Genomic DNA, 17,670 nt, shown 5'->3' on the forward strand with positions numbered 1-17,670 from the left:
GCCATCCTTTTCTCAGCAGCTTTCATCAGACTGAAAATCCACATGGTCAGAAGAACACGATTCTAGCATGCTCTATTCCCCCACTGGTTAATTTCCTTTTCGCCTTTATCTTGACTCCCTTCAGTCTCATAAAAGTTATTGACAGCATACTGTTTATAGTGTGTTACTTTACACACAGTTACCGTGACACTCAAAATATTAAAATCTACGACACCCAAGACAATCTTAAAGAAGATTGACAGAAGTTACAGGACTCAGACTTGGGAATGATTAGAGATACAGAAGTAAGACATTGTGTTGAACGAGAAATAAATAAATGCACAAGTAACGAAAGGGAGATCTAGATACACAGTTACATGTTATGCTACGAATTGGCTGGAGCAAGAGATGTGCTTCAGTTCCCAACACCACACCAGGCAACTGACAACCACCTATAACTCTAGCTCCCAGGACTCTGACTGTTGGCCTAAATGTACAACTGCATTCATTCATGCACACATACTCACATGAAGTATTATGTTTATAATACTTCTTACATCTTTTAAAATATGGAGAAGAAAATATTTGCAAGATTATGGCTACCTTCGGGAAAGAAATAATTCTCAATTCTTAACTACTAGCCAAAAATGTACACCTACGGGACCACAAATATAAATACGAAAAAACAGAAAGCTACTATTTAAAAAAACCCAAAGATGAAAACCTGTATTTTGACGAGTTTTGGATAATCAAAGGTTCCTTAAGGAAGTGGGAGCAAATCAGAAGCATGACATGAGAAAGCTGATAATTTTCTTCATATGAAGAACTTCTCACACCAAATATGCATTCCAAAAAGTTTAAAGGAAAGCTATACCCGGTTAAGAATTGGAAAAGGTGAAACGTCTGTTGGTGAGAACATGAAACACAGGAGTTTCATACTCTGCTGGTGGAGTGGAAGTGGGTGTAATACCTGGGTATGTCTTGAGACAGCAGTAACCACAAGTGGACAGTCGTGTAGTTGAAAGGCAAAACTCCTGCAGGGGAGCTGGGAAAGTAACTCGGTTACTAAGGCACCTGCCACAGGACCTGAGGTAGATCCTAAGAACCAGTGTAATAACCAGGACAACCGTATGTGCTTACAGGACCAGCTCTGGGGAGGTGGGGACAGGTGGATGCCCTGGGACTTGCTAGTCAGTCGGTCTAGACTACCTGGTGAAGGAAATGAGCGAACAAAACTAAAAGTGGACAATGCCAGAACGACAGTACATACACTCCACATGAAAACATGCCTACACAATACATGCACACACATGAATATGCACTGGCATATGCACATATGTAAGAATGTTTGTACCAACCAGCTGCATCAAAGCCCCAGAAATCCTGCCTGCCTACCTACAGCCTATTATATAAAAAGTTGTGGTGTTCTCCATTACTGAATCAGTTCGCAAATAATTATATTAATGTAATTGAACAGCACAATCCTAACAGAAAAATGCAGGAAAGCCAAAACAAGAGAACAGAGTGGGTTTTTTTAATATCAAGAGAAACAATCTTCTGTAAGAGAAATCGGCATAGTATTTGCAGGTAAATGGGACAGGAACAGGATGCATTCATTTCTGGCTTCTTTCTCTTTATCCCAGAGCTGATCAGATGGCTTTGGGCTTCGTGACAAACCAAGGAAACACTGCTTGTGCGCCAATCTGCATGTCTGCTCCACTCTGACAAAGGGTTTTTTTTTTTTTTTTTAATGGCAGGCATATGTGCATACTCATAAACACAATTACAAGTAAAATAAATCCTTAAATTAAAAAAAATGGCAGGTATCTTTCCTACTTAAAAATGAAAATCTGATATAAATTCAAAGCATAAGTATCTCTCTATACAAAGTCATATAAAGTTATATATCATATGTAATTGTAAAGTCAGGCAACTTGAGAAGAATGAGAGTATGAACAGATAATGCATCAAGACTAGTTTCAATCAGCCATTTAGCCAGTTCTTACACTACGCTAATATTTGCAAAATGACAGAAATATTTGTAATCATACAAAAAATATTTCTACATCTCTCCAGGACTTCTTCTCTGGATAAAAAAGGGAAGAACTAAGATTTAATTTGAGAAAGAGAGAAAGGCGGGGGAGGTAGATGGTGGCAGCAGACACTAAGTGGTTACGATTCAGGAACAGCCAGCTCTGTAATGTTTCTGCAGCTATGCTGCGGAGACCGAGAGAATGGCGGTCTGGGTCTGTAGTTATCATGACAGTCCTCATGGAAGAGGTGAGACTGGGGACAGAATGGAGACAGGGGTGGTGTGGGGATTCAGTCTCTCAGGAGAAAGCCCTGGTGATGAGCAGGAGAGGGAGAACTGGGTGCTAGACAGAGGTGAGGACAGGCAAGACTACGCCATCCTGAGGAAGAGGATAAAGGGAAGTCACAGGGGAAGGAGACTGCGTGAGAGCCAAGCTGTCTGATCATGAAAAGGCAATCACAGACTCCCCTCAGACACTTACCAAAACGAGTTAGCAAATACATGTGTTCCTTCAACAGCTTCTACTGAGGGCCAATCTTCTTCAAACTTCTACATTAGCAAGGAATAAAACAATTTTCCTGGACTGTATCTGGTACATATGTCTTAGTTTCGTTTTGTGCTTTATATTGCTTTTTTATGTCAACAAGACATAAACTGGAGTCATCGGCTAGGAGAGAGCTTCAGTAGATGGGAAAATACCTCCATAAGATCCACCTGTTTGGCATTTTCTTAATTAATGATCAATAGAGGAGGACCCACTTCACTGTGGGCTGTGCCATCCCTGGGTTAGTGGTCATGAGTTCTATAAGAACTGGGTTGAATAAGCAATGAGGACCAAGCCCTAGGCAGTACTCCTCCATGGTCTCTGCATCAGTTCCTGCATCCAGGTTCCGGCCCTGTTTGAGTTCCTGCCTTGACTGCCCTTGGTGATAAATTCCCACCTGGAAGTGTAAGCTGAACTACACTTTCTTCCTCAAGCTGTTTTTTGGTCATGATGTCTCATCACAGCAATAGAAATTCTAACTAAAATACTGCTTCTGTGGTAAAATACCCCAGCAAAAGTTTTGCTCACAGGGCCACCATTTCCGGAAATCAACATGGAAGGAACCTGAAGCCACTGCGCACATAGCATCCACCATGGAGGGCAGAGAGCAATGAACAGGCGCTTACCTGTCCGGCTGACCCCAGGCCAGCTCAATTAACCCAATTGAGAAAAATCAACCCCAAGGATGCCCATAGGCCAACCAATCTAGAGATTTCTTCATTGAGAAGCGACTTTCTGAAGATTCTGGATTGTGTCAGGTTGACAATTAAAACCAAACATCACAATCCACCGAGGGTAAAATGGGTTAGACCAAAAACACCTGAGAGCATTAGGGATCTTACCAAGAAAGTGTACTTAGAAGAGGCCTGAAGCCAAGAGCTAGGGTCTGGGGCAAAGCCTCCTGAAGGCCAGGGATGACGCAAAGGCTGGATAACCAGGCTTCCCGGGTTCCATTCTGCACTGCAGCAGTGCTTCATGGAACTGTGATTCTGTGTTCCGTGGGTATCAGAACAAGCACTGAAACATAAAGTGCAGTCTTTTTGAAGCTATTAGTTTACACATATGGCAAATGCATATACTACAGCTTGTTCATATCCACCCAGTGACATGCTCATGTCCTCCTGTCCCACTCCTGTTGATTCCTGTCCTCTTCCAACGAATCCCACGTCTATCTGCTTTCAGGCAACTGTCCTAATTGTGGTTTGGTTTTGCTTTGCTTTGGTTTCTTGGTAACTCAATGAGTTTCTTTAGTGTTATTGACTGACACTTGGGTGAGAGGTTATTTACAGGGCTCTGGACAACTTACCGGTGGCTATGCCACTAAAGGAAATGCCTCCCTCTCCCCTCCAGCAACCATTAACTCTGTCTAGATCCTTTATGCGCCCTCACCTTACTAGCTATTCGTGAACTACGAAGATCTCCTCAGTGAGTCCCACCTCTTCCAATGGTAAAATGTTGACAGACCTAAGTAGTCAACCTGTGATGCAGTAATCGTAGCTATTGGGGGTCCAAGGGTGCAGCCACCATGCCACTCCTGGAAGACACTTCCACAGCCCTCCTCTCCTTCCTTAAAATGCCTTTCTTTTTATAAATTCTTGCCCAGAATTAAATGAGGAGGGGATTCAGAACAGAACAGTGAACAGGAAGACAGGACTGGGTCTGCCTCTAGGAGCCATGCAGGCTTTCCACAGAATGAAACTTTAGCGCTTTTACTCCTCCCTTGATCTCTAGTTTCCAAAAGTCCCTCCGTCCAACACAGCTTTCAATAGCCAAACAAGACTGGATTTTTTTTATCGTTTTCTCTAAGTCTGATTTCTCTTGCTTCATTAAGTGTACAAATTTTGACATTTTTCCAAAGGAAATCATACATAGCCCACATACTATATATACTATTCATGATTATGTGTATTTTTACATAGTGCTCTGTGTATGAACATTTAATGTGTGTAGCTACATTTAAGGAGGAACAAAAAATACAATTTGGAACAGGGCTATGGGCTGTTTTTCTTTTTTTTTAATTGCCCTATCATGGATGCTAAGGAGATGTCTCCATGAGTGAAGGGGTTTGCCACCAAGCCTAAACACCTAAGTTTAATGTACAGGACTCATGTGAGAGGAGTATTGACTCCTTCAAACTGTCCTCTGGCCACTGTAACACACAAAGACAGACAGATGGACAGACACACAGACACAGGCACACACGCTAAATAAATAAACAAATAAATAAATGTGAAAATATTAACTGTCCTCTGGCTTCTAGCAGAATGAATGGGATGGTGAGATGAGGGAACAGCATGTTAAGTAAAAGATAGATCTGTTCATGTTCTTCCTCAAATGTGGGTATTTTTAAAAATCAATGGAAATGTACAAAAATGAAGTTCAGAACCTTGAACCCTTAGTCCTCAGCTGGTGGCGCTGTCTGAGATGGTTGTGGATCTCTTGGCAGTTGGTGACTTATGGAGAAGGTAAGTCAGTGGGGACTGGTATTGTTTACAGGCCAACCCTTCCTCTTGTTCACTCTATGCTTTCTAACAGTGGATGCGATGTGACCAGCTGCCTCCCACTCCTGCGCCATGCCTTCCCCGGCTGCCACCATACCTTCCCTGTCATGACAAACACTATCCTCAAAGCAGGAGCCACAGCAAACCCCTCCTTCATTCTGCTGCTTCTTGTGAAGTATTTTGCCACAGCAACAAGCAGATCTGCTATAACAGCATTGATGCAAATAGTGTTACACTCAGCCTGAGAGCTCCACAACACAGTGCATAGTGGTTTAGACACCTCTTACAACCTCATGAAGAACTGAAGAGTTTGAAGGTTCCAAAAAAGTAACGCTGAGGAGACTGGAACACGACTACCTTGACTGGACCAGCACATGCTATGTCCATGCCCATGCACCAAGACATCATACTGTACCCCATATGCATATAAGTTTTCATTAGATGTCAATTAGACATTTGAGGAGATAGAAATACTTAACTACTCCTACATGGTCATTATCCACTCTATATGCACACTGAGGGATCACCCTGGACCTCATATGTATTTGTATAAAAGGTTTTTTTTAATGAATCAATTATCTTAATGTTGCCAGGGACCTGCATAATTTTCACTACACAAACCTTGCTCTAGTAAGACCAATGGCTGTTTTATGACCAACTCTTTAATGATGCTGATACAAAAAAAATGAGAAATGGTAAAAAATATAGTTATTACATTCAGTAATTCATTTATTCCATGTTAACTCTTTACTCCCTTAAAATTTGTTAGATTTGACTGATTGATTGATTTTTATTCCCCAACCTCCTCAAGTTTACAACTTGCAACAAAATCACATAAGAAAGTTCTGCCCATGCACAAACATCATCTTAAATAACAACGGTAATAAAATAACAATAATTAATAATAATTAACAGCAACAGCAGCAACAACTTCCAGAGACTCAAGGTCTCATGTGGTAAGAAGCATTCAAGTTAGACATACAGCACTGAATGTATACACTGTCCTAAGGGTTAAAGATACACTGGAGTTTTCTTGAAAAGAATGCATCCAAAGAATAGAGAAAAGCTGCTATCCACTTGGAAACCCAGTGCCTTACAACACCCTCTTTTTAATCCGGACAGTTTCTTTTGTTTGTTTGCATTATAGGATGGGGGTGAGTATGTGTTTAACATGCATCTCTGTTTTCTAAAGTCAGAAGACACTGGATATCTTGTCTACCACTCTATACCTTGTTCCCTTGAGACAGGGTCTCTCAGTGAACCTAGAGCTGGGGTCCTAGCTAGCAAGACCCAGCTATGTGCCTGTCTCTGCCCCCGACCATACTGAGGTTATAGCATGACCACATACATCCTTGCTGCATGGTTTCTGGAGATTTGAACTTGCATCACCATGCTCTCACTGTAAGTTCTCTTAACTGCTGAGCTATCTCCCCAGTCACCACAGCAACCATTTCTGCTGCAGCTCTTTATCTCTACATACTTGTTCCAGAATTTCTCTGAAATACGTTCAAATGTCTTCCTCTGCGAGGAAACAGGAAATGGGTATTTTAAACCCTGTCAAGGAATGTGTGGTCTGTCTGCCAATAAGGTCACATGTTAATTGCTCACTAATAGACAGATCACATTATTGATGAAGTGTTGAAGGCAGCTGAGGAATTCATCCTAAAAAGCTCTGTGGATATTCTGTCAATGCAACTGTTGCTGACCAGGAAGAAAACAAACTCTTTGCAGAAAGGAAACCACAAGGATCTAAGCCACAGTGTAGCTGCTTTCCCATGAACCAGCCGCAAACCATCCTTCAGTTCAATGCTCTGTTGACCAAGTGGCTCTCTCACTATGTCTTCCTCAAATTACACCTAGTTGCACAGAGGTGCATGTCTCACCCCTTGATGTATGCTATTCAGAAAGGAGGGAGGAAGACCTCCATCCAATCAGATACCTTGAAGTGACCTGAGCCTGAAGTGAGCAGGCCTAAAGCGTCTGGGATATCCCTCAGGTTTGCTTCCTTCCGGTCTATGAAGCAAATCATCTCTCCCATTCTCCATAATTATGTGACCTCAACACCCTCCCCCTAATACAGTCTCTTACCTTCAAAAGGCATCCTACATAGTGGTATGGGCTGAAGAGATAGCTCAAGGACAAGGACCTAGCTGATATTCAGAACCCCAGTAAGGAGGCCAGGCAAGGTGGTACACACTTGTGATCCCAGAACTGGGGAAGCTGAGGCAGGGGCTTACCTAGGGCTCACTGACATTGTCAGTCTATCATACCCGGCCAGGGAGAGATGCTGTCTCAAAAGGTAGAGATGGGTAGCAAGTAAGGATAATTGAGGCTGCCTTTGGACCTCCAAACAACAGGCACACATAGCCACATACACATGTGCACCTACACACAAACACATCAGGAGATCAGGAGAGAAGGGAGGACCTCTGCTATTGGAAGGAAACAGGACAGGAGATCTTCGGTCTCCAGCCCAAATTGTGACACTACCTTCCCACATGTCCTTAGTAAATCTATTTGGACTTCTTGGGCCTTTGCTTATTAATGTCTAAAATGTGAGAACAAGACCAAAGATCCTGATGAGCTACACTACTGCTTTAAGGGTCTCCTGTACACAAGTGGGAGATACAACGGTTCATAGCAATGGCCTTCAGCCCTGACCTAGCTCAAGCTCGCACCCAATACAGACTTCTCTCTTTATTTCCTACCAAGTGGTCACCAGAGTCGGCCCTGACCCTCAGTAACAGCCATCTGGGCTTTCCTAACTTCCAGTTCACACTTTCTCTGGCCTGACAGACACCATCCTCTCCTCCATGCTAACTCTGAGGCTAGCAGTGGTTCTGACTTGCATACTTGCTCTCTTTCTCCCCTCTCCCTCTACCTTCTCTCCTCACCTACTTAGATTCTTATCTGTTCTTTCCCTCTCCTCCCTTCCCTTTCTTCTCCCCCTTCTCTTTCTTCCAGCCCCTTTCCCTCCCTCTTGCCACTCGACCTCTTCTTGCCCCCTTCCCTTCCCGTTCTCTCTCCTCTTGACCTCTCTACTCCACATCTTAATCAGCGTCCCCTTTTTTCTCTCCTTGTTTTTCTCCCCCTCCTATTTTTCTTTCCCTCCTTCCTTCCCCTTTCTCTTTCTTCTTTCTCTCTTCTCCCCTCTTTCCTTGCCCTCCCCCACTTTCTTTCCCTCTCCTTTCCCTCCTCATCTCCTTGGAATCGGCCTCTAAAGGTATTTGTCATAGACTGTAATTCAGCTTTCAAGGACTCACCTCGACTAATCCACATCCATTTATTATCCTCTATGATTTATTCTCATTCATTAAAATAATGTCTCAGAATGCTTCCTCCCTTCTCCTGCACCCCACATGCCTGTATCCTAATACCTTGTGCCTACTGGTTTGGAACCTCACATAGCAAGAAAGGCTTAGCAAACATAGTGAAGAATCTCAAGATAGAGTCTATTATAGGTTACCTGGATTGACTTGATGTCATCAGCAGGGTCTTTAGATGGGACTCGGATGAGTCCCAGCCACAGAAGCTCTTCAGATGGATATTATTGCTAGAAGGGTCACACAACAAGGCATTGAGCAGACTATCAACTGTGGGAAAGGCTCCTGTGTCCCTGAAGCTTTTAGAAAGAATGTGGCCCTGCCCACAACCTTATGCTTGGCCTTCTGATTTTTAGAAGTGAGATAATGCTGTGTTACTCAGAGGCACAAAGTTTGTAACAATTTGCTAAAATCTGCACTGGAAATTCACATGTCTTCTCAGAGAGCTCTGAATACTCCCACCCCCAGGCAGCCTCCATCCCAGACTTTCTTCCTCCGTCTTTCTCCAGTCTTCCCTAGCAAATTGTTAGGGGATCCCCCCTCTTATTGGCTCCGCAGTCAGTAACAATCAGGGACAGCTGGACACTGTCTCCATGGGCTCAGCCCTATATGCTACAACTACATCGTACTTCCTTCCAAACATTTCGGAGGAGAGGGAAGAAAGGTTGTAAGAGACAACACTTGGAAAGGACTGCTGCTGTGAAAAATTGTCTTCTGCACATGACAGCACATTGCACGTGCGGGTTCACACAGTCTATCGTTGGCCTGCACAAGAACTGTACAAAATTCACCATACATGCTGGTATGGTGAAACATGAAAGGACTCAATAAGACCCCACTCCCAGTTGAGTTGAAATCGACAGCTGGTGGCTACTGGGAAAGGGAAGGGAAAGGAAGGGAAGGGAAGCAGAAAGTCAGTTTTCTTTCAGATGTAGCTCCTGGTAGGTCAACCATGTTCTAGGAGATGGCCCAGGACCCAAGTGCATACCAGTCACATTAATTAGACTCAATGAGTTAACAAAAGAGGCATTGGTAGAGAAGTACAGGGGACGAGTCTTGTAGTAGTTGAAAGGAGGGATAGGGTATATATATGATTGAAAAAATATAGAGAATTCTCAGAATGTGTGTGTGTGTGTGTGTGTGTGTGTGTGTGTGTGTGTGTGTGTGTAGTTACATGGGTTACCTGTGTTGGATTGATGTCATCAGCAGGGTCTTTAGAGGGGACTCAGATATATATATATATTAACCACTGAGTAGCCCTTCTAGGGAGGGAATGAAAGCAGAGAAATATCTCACGAAAATCCAAGAGACAGTCACCCAAGACAGCTGCTAGGGCCTGAGTACAGCAGGGCCTTGACCTAGGACAGAAGCAGCTGGCCAAAAGCCCAGAAGCAGGCAGGAACAGGCAAGGCAGGGTGACCACATCACAGTGACCACTAGATGGGTCTCTGGATGGCTAAACCCCGTGCCTTACTTAACCCGGGCATCCACCATGCCAAACAACCTGGGCATAGACACTTTAGGCATGCGAGAAACTGTGCCAGGCACGCCTGCTGGAACATGAAAGGGTAGCTGAGGACGAGGCCACAGGCTCCTTGGGCACCAAGGACAGATGCTCTGCTGGGCACTTCCTCAGTGGAAAAGCACTGAATTGGAAACACATTTTCTCAGATGGACTTTTAGAAGCCTCATGACAAGCATCTGTCTCTAGTCCCCATCAAACAAGGGAACAGAGAACCGACACTTGCATGTGTTCTCTAGCACTGTTTTGTGTGTTTGTTTGTGTGTACATATGAGTGTAAATACGAGCGTTTATGTGTGAAAGCCAGAGGTCAACCTCAGGTGTGGTACATAGTGAGACATACACATACACACACACACACACACACACGAATACATACACACATTAATACATACATGCATACATACATACATGCATACATACAGACATACTTACAGAGATAGGGGAGAGTTGGAGGACAGAGCTCTGTGTGTGTGTGTGTGTGTGTGTGTGTGTGTGTGTGTTATCTACAAGTGTGAGGGAGAACACACTTATATGCATAGCCACATTCCAAAAGTATCAGATATCTTAATCAATTGCCCTGTAACATGTTTGTTTGTTTGTTTGGTTGTTTTCTGAGAGGGTGTCTCTCAAAGCACACATTTTAGGCTAGAATGACTGGTCAATCCCTGGACTCTGCCTCTCTCCCTACAGTCCCATGATTACAGAAATGTCCTTCACCTGGGTACTGAGTATCTGAACTACATCCACAGTCTTGTGCAGAAAGCACTTTGCCCACCAAGCCATCTCCCTAGCTCTGAAAGATGTATGCTTGACTTACCGTTTTACAAGGACATTGTTTTTTTCATGTAATAAAAACCAGACATGATACACATGTGTATTTTGGCTTCGTAAACAATAAACTTCACTTTCTGAGTCTGAATATTTCTCTCATATCCAGATTAAAGGCTCAGCAAGCCTTATAATGTCTAGCCATAATCCAATAAAACGTTTTATTTAGGAAGAAGATATTTGATGGGCCTTGGGGTCAGCTCAGTGAGGAAAACTAATGGTGTGCAAGCATGGGACTTGAGTGTGAATCCCCACCCTGTATGAACAAAGCCAGGTGGGAGTGCCCTCACAGCTGGAATCCCAGTGTCAGGTAGGGTAGAGACAGGAGGATTGCTACTAGGGTTTGCCAGCCAACAGCCTATGCTGAGGTTCAGAACGTGATGGAGCAGGCCACCTGACGTCCTCCTCTGCTCACACACACACATAGATATGTGTGCCCACTGCTCTCATTGGTGCTAATGTGACCATGCCAGAGACCAGAGACGGGGCCAGGGAGGAAAGATGCTGGACTTCCATTTGCAGGGATCTCTTCCCTCCACACCAAGGAGTCACCACAGCAAGGACATGTGGCAAGCCACAAGCCTGACCCAGCTGAGGCTGGTCACCTCTGCAGCTCAGGAACTGTCAGCCCGCAGGGGGTTTGCAGGGAGCATTCCTCCTGGGAGTTGTCTCCTTTGGCCTTTAGTGACATGTTTCTTCTGCCCTGTCACCAATTTAGGCCAAAAATGAAACACATTTTCCTACCCCTTTGTGGAAGCGAGTTCATTCACCTCATTTTACACCACCAGTTTCCAAGGCCAGAGCAAACAAACTCAGAAGCTGCCTCTCTCGGCCAGCTCTAGACATGACAGAGAATTCTAGTAACCTAGTGTACAATATCTATACATGGAAATTTGTGTCTTACCTGTTGCCTGTGGAATTTAATGTCTAGAATCATCAGCTGAAATAGCCATTTACCAAAGCAAGCCTCCACCTCATCCCATATCATCGAATGGGTGGAGGAATCAGGGTGGGTTTCCCTAAGATGATACCCATTGCATGGGGGGTGAGTAGGACTCACAGACTAGGATAGGTGTCTTCATTGCTACTACCAGCTCTCTTATCAAGTAACCGGTCCAGAGTTTTAGGGCCAAGACGCCAAACTTGCCAAAGCTGTCTCTCTGTGAACTGAGTGTCACACTTTGTGCTAGGTACCGAGGCAATCCATCTCCAATTTTTCCATTCATTGATAACAACACAAAGTGTACCCAAAATGCTTAGCACTTCTACAATATGATCTGGGTCTGACTGGGGCCAATAGCATATTTGTTAAGAAATAGATGGAAGGGGGCGAATGAACACATCTCTAGGCTAGGGAGATGACTCTGGGGTTGATTACCTGTAGCACAAGAGAACCTGAATTCGGAATTCCATGAGCCACAGACTACAGTTAGAATTTGACATATGTTCCTCTTCCTCCTCTCCCTCCTCCTCTTCCTCCTCTCCCTTTCTCCCTTCTCTTGCTCCTCCTCCTCCTTCTTTTGTTCTTTTCCCACACTCATGTGTGTATGCATGTTTTAATTTGTGTGAGCATATGAAAGGGGATATATACACATTTGGATGTTCAGGCTTGGTGTAAGGAATCATCGTCGATCACTCGTCCACTGTGTTTACTGACGCAGAGACTCTCAATCAAATCCAGAGCTCTCTGATAGGGCCGTTCTTGCTATCCAGTTCAGTCTAAGGATTGTTGACTTTCCTTCCAAGGCTGTCACACCACCGAGAACTTTTACATGGATCCTAGGAATCTGAACTTGAGTCCTCACCCCCATGTGGCAAGCACACCAACCACTCAGGCATCTCCCAATCTCCAGAGCTCAAGCCTTTTGCTGATGTAATGACTCTGCACCCTTTCCTCATGGACAAGTGACCCTGGAGTGCATGCCTCCTTCCCTCCCCTGGGAGGTACATTCTCCATCACTTACCTCCTGTCATTCCTGTGGACTGATTTCTCTTTCTCTCTAATCAGCCCTATACTCAGGACTTGGTATAAATAATTATGTCCTTTTCCCCCCAACCTGTAAGCTTTCGGAGTACATTTGTACATGACAATTGTTTGTTTATGTATACTCCTTCTTCTGAGTGATACGTACAAGTGTGTCTGCAGACGTGCATGCAAGTAGCGGCCAATGGCCAACCTTGGGCAGTGTTCTTCAGTTGACTTCCACTGTGTTGATTTTGGTTTTGCGATTTTAAAATCTTTCTTTTAATTCCATATATGCATACAATATATTTTTGACCATCTGCACTCTCCTTCTCCCTGCTTCAACTCCTACTGTATCCTCTCCAAGTATGAATATTAGGCATATAGCCAACAGCTTTCTGGTTAGATTTAATATTCAGGGCCACTGTTGTGATCTAAATAAGAATATCCCCCATAGGCTTATATATTTGATTGCTTGCTCTTTGGGGAGTAGCATTATTTGAGAAGGACTAGAAGGTATGACCTTGTTAAGAGGAAGTATGTCACAAGGTCGGCTTTGGGCTATACCCAGGCTCATTCTCTCTGCTTACAGATCGGGATGTAGCTCTCAGGTACTTCTTCAGCACACTCCTGCCTGGCACCATGCTCCGCACCATGATGATAATGGATTTAGCCTCTGAAACTGTAAGCCAGCCTCCAATAAATAATGTATTTTGTAAGAGTCGCCTTGGTCATGGTGTCCCTTCACAGCAATAGAACAGCGACTAAAGCAGCCACTCCACAGAAGAAAACCCTTGCCTGATACTCTCTAAACCTGGCCAAGAACCCACAGTTCAAGGAACCTGGGCTAAAAAAGACAAACTATAGGGTGGTCCCCTGTCCTCCCTCCCTCTGTCATCATAAACAGACACAAACTGCCATGGAAGACAGGCCCTGGTTTCAGAGTGAAGGACAAACATGACAGAACTCTTGTTTGCCTTCATCGGGACTCAGGGAGACCCAAACTCCTGCTGTATGTCCAAGTAGAGAAAATTACCCCATGCCTGCAGTAAAGAGACTCCAGAAGCCAGAGGATATCCCAGCATGCTTTATGGCTGAAGAGCACTACATCAGTGCCCCCTGGCTTTGCGAAGTTTGAGAGCCTCCATGCAACCCCAGTTAACACTTTCATCTAAACGTGAACCCTATGTCAAGGACTGCCCAGAGCACCCGGAACCCCTATCCAGCCAGAACTAGAACTCCCTGGGCAACCAGAGCACAGCATGGAGTTTCCTCTCAGATGCACAAGTGGTTCCTGACCTCTTGCTTCTTTGCTCAAGTTGGGCTCCAAAGTGAGCTCGGGAGCTGTCTCTGCTGTGTTTATTCTATGCATTAAAGATGCATCAGCTGCCCATTCAATTTCCATCGCTCCCTTTCTCTTTGGTTAAGCAGGATCGGCAGGCATTACAGGGCCTTTCTGAGGAATCCTCACTATTTAAAATTCCTGCTGCCAGGATTAAAGAGATAATGCCTGAGGAAGGCCTTTGTAAACTGTAAAGTCCTAATCAAATGCACGATGCCATTATGACATTCGCCATCAGAGCTGTACACAGCTTTACTGGGAACTTTAAAGTCGCTCGGAACTCCTCTCTGCTTCCTGCCCACCCAAGGGGCCCACACTGATGCCAAGGTTTGGGAATCCCCTCCAGGAAGTTTGGTTTAATACAAGTAAATGAATGATTCAAAAATAGCACATGGGTTTCCAAAGCGACTCACATACAGGAAAAATAATAAAATAAAAGAAAAGCTAAGTCTGATGGTTTAGATAATGAAAATACCCTGCCAAACACACTGGGGAATTAGGAAAAAGTGAAGAACAAAACATTCTTGTAAAGACAGTTCCAGTGGCGAGAATGAAACCATCCTTTGCGCACCCTTTGGGGAGGAGGAGTACAGTCTGGTCGGGGATTTATATAGGTCCAGAAATCCTGTTTGGTTCTGCCAGCATGGAGAAGCAGGCTGCCTCGCGGAGGGGGCTGGGGTTTGGCTTTATAATAAAAGTTACAAACTGTAACATTAAAAGTAGAGGTTGTTTCCTTTCTTTTTCTAAGGAGATTCCCGAGGAGAAAGAAAGAAGAAGGACTTGCAGAGTGGGAAAGAGAATGGATGAAATGTGTGTGTGTGTCTGTGTGTGTGTGTGTGTGTGTGTGTGTGTGTGTGTGTGTGAGAGAGAGAGAGAGAGAGAGAGAGAGAGAGAGAGAGAGAGAGAGAGAGAGAGAGTTGGAGGCGGGAAGGACCTGGTCTGAAACATCCAAGTATCCTATATCCCTCCTGTAATCCTGGAGACAGTGAAATGGGAGGCTGAGACCAGCAGGCTGAGCACAGACAGCAAGTCACTTACGCATACCTGTGGTCCAGCACACAGAGACACCAACAGGAAGTTAAGAGGTTATGGGTATAAAATCACTTCTAGAAAATGACTGTGTAAACATTTACAAGAATAGTTCTGGAAACTACTACAAGGGGAATCTCTTTTAGAAATGGGTTTATGGGGAGGAGAGTAAAAATTAAAGTAGCTAGCAACAGGCCGGGAAGAGGGGGCTTGTTTATTTGTGCCAAATTGGCAAAAGCCACAAGGGTAAAAAGAAATGTCAGGTGGCTACTTGTGTCTAATGAGTCTATCCTAACAGTCCCTTTTCTCTAAGGATTGGGGTGGGGATGGGGGAGGGTCTGCCTCCCAGGCAGCTTCACTCCAAAATCATATCATATTTCTGCCCATCAATCAGAATTAAGAGGCTTAGGAGGCATAGATAGTCGCTGGTAGCAACAGGACTCCAATTCAGCTGGGGCGGAGCGTGCACTGGGGCTGGGGCATGTGAAGGAGTGAGAAAAAGGCCCTGTATCTGACATAGCAGGTCAGGGACCTGATGCTTATGAATAGAGAACAGGAAACAGTTCGTCTGAAGTCCCTCGCAGGCTGCTGGCGCCAGGTTTTCCGTGGTGGTCCAGGTTGTTGACCTTAGAGCCCCATTCTATACTAGGACATTGACTTTCAAGGAGAGGAAACCATCAATACAATATCTTAGGAGGAAGAAGGGGCGAAGCCAGAAAGACAATCGACTGAAGGAGCACAGTGATGCCCAGTGCCAGAATCAGCAGCCTCCCCACACATTCCAAATGTTTTACTATCTGATCACTATAATGGAGACCAAGGAACACACAGAAGTATGAGGCCCTGGATGCTTTGGGAGACCATGCTACTTAAGATCCACGTCCTCCTCTCCCTTTACCATTACAAAAGTCCTCTATAGGAAGCGAGCCTGTGTGCACAGGGACATTGAGCACGTGTGCGTGTTTCCGTGCGCGTTTCCAGCACAAAGCGAGGTCCCACAGGTGGAAAGGGGTGTGCGTGATGCTTGGCTTAAGCAGCTGGGGAATAGAGAGTGAATGCTAAATCGCTTTAGATCCTGCCTTGATTGTCCTGGCGCTGACTTTCAGAGCCAAAAGACTCTTCAACCTAGTGCCACCTCCCAGAAATTCTACCACACCCCTGTGGCTTTGGGATTCTATAAGGAATTCAGGGAGGGCAACAGTGTCATCAGCGACAGGGGGCAGAGGTGGACCAAGAAGAATGGAACGCTTAAAAGCGACCAGATCAGCCGGCACGAGGGGATGCCCAGGGGATGGAGGATAGAAAACAGCTCTGGGGACACGCCTGGGAGGGTGCAGGGAGCTGGCGTCCTCTTACCTGGCCTGCGGGGTAGCATTTTGCAGAGGGCCCAGGTCGTGGTGGGGGCTGCCCGCCTTGGAGGGCAGACCCTGCAATGCCGTCACTTGGGGGGCAGCAAGGAGCTGGCCTCGGAGCCCACAGTTGACAAACTTGCCATGTCAAGCCTGTCGGCGCGCGCGCGTGCTCCACAGCCCGGGCACCTAGGCTTTTGTTGTGTCGCACGCCTCCTGTCCCCAGCTCGCGCCTGCCTCCGGTGTCCCAGTGCAATCTGGGCCACAGGACCTTTCTCTCCCGCTCCGCCTGGGGACAGCAGTGCCACTTCCCTGGGAATCTCGCGCTAAAGAAATGCCCCCAAGTCCGTGGTATGGCAGGCGCCGCGGCAGCAGCAGGCGCGCACTCCTATGGGTCCGCTCTGGCCCTTGGGTTCCCACCCCCACCCTTTCCCTCCCTGCCCCGCCCCCCACTCAGAAGCTGCTCAGAATCCACCCTGTCAAATCCAGCCCATCTGCTACTATCACAATCAGTTTCAACCCAATGGTTCCACCAATCTCTGCCTGGAGTTGGAGTTGGGGACCCTCCTTGGGAGGGGTAAAGAAGGGATGCAGCGGAGAGGGGAGGTGGAGGACTCTGAATGCCAGAGAGGAGGCTTGAAGCTGTCTACCCCAAAACAAGAAACTGAAAGGAAAGGAGAATTGGGTACCAGGAGAAACCTTGCTTTCACTTCCCAGTTTCCACAAAAAAAAAAAAAAAAAAAAAAAAAAAAAAAAGAAAGAAAGAAAGAAAGAGAGGGGGAGAGGGAGGGAGGGGGAAAGAAAAGAAAAAGAAAAAGAAAGGGGGAGAAAGAGGGCTCCATTATTCCAGCAGGCTCCTAGCTCCCTCCACACCCCCACTCCTAACCCTGCCTGCGTGGAACAAATTTTACTAATGAGCTAACCAAACAGGTTCCTTAACCTTATGATGGAGCTGACCAGGAGGCTACTGTGTACAGCTATCCAAAGGATTGTTAACAGGCAAGGAAGAGCTGGAACTAACAGCCCCAAGTGCATTTGGAAGCAATAGGTATGTCTGAAGAAGGGCTGGGTGAAACTGGCAAAAACACCTACCTTTTGGCCCCTGCTGGCATTTCTGGAATGAAAGGGAAATCCACTTGGGGCAAGAAAATGTTGGACTCAGTTGAGACTCATTTTTCCTTAAAAGAATTCTCATAAATTCCCATTTTCTCATGAAAACGGTCCTTTCCAGGAAATGTTGTTTTATTAGCAAATA

The 17,670-nt window shown here is 45.3% G+C and overlaps 1 protein-coding gene across 1 annotated transcript in view; it reads right to left on the bottom strand.

Annotated features, from left to right (window-relative positions):
• Nckap5 (NCK associated protein 5) overlaps positions 1–16,754 on the bottom strand; it is a 555,868-nt gene extending 539,114 nt beyond the window's left edge. The window contains exon 1 of the mRNA XM_032914699.1: positions 16,423–16,754. The gene's annotated coding sequence lies outside the window, so the exon portion shown is untranslated. The remainder of the gene's footprint in view (positions 1–16,422) is intronic.
• Between the last annotated feature and the right edge of the window lie 916 nt (positions 16,755–17,670).

This window comes from Rattus rattus, chromosome 10 (assembly GCF_011064425.1).
Source record: "Rattus rattus isolate New Zealand chromosome 10, Rrattus_CSIRO_v1, whole genome shotgun sequence".
NCBI lineage: Eukaryota > Metazoa > Chordata > Mammalia > Rodentia > Muridae > Rattus > Rattus rattus.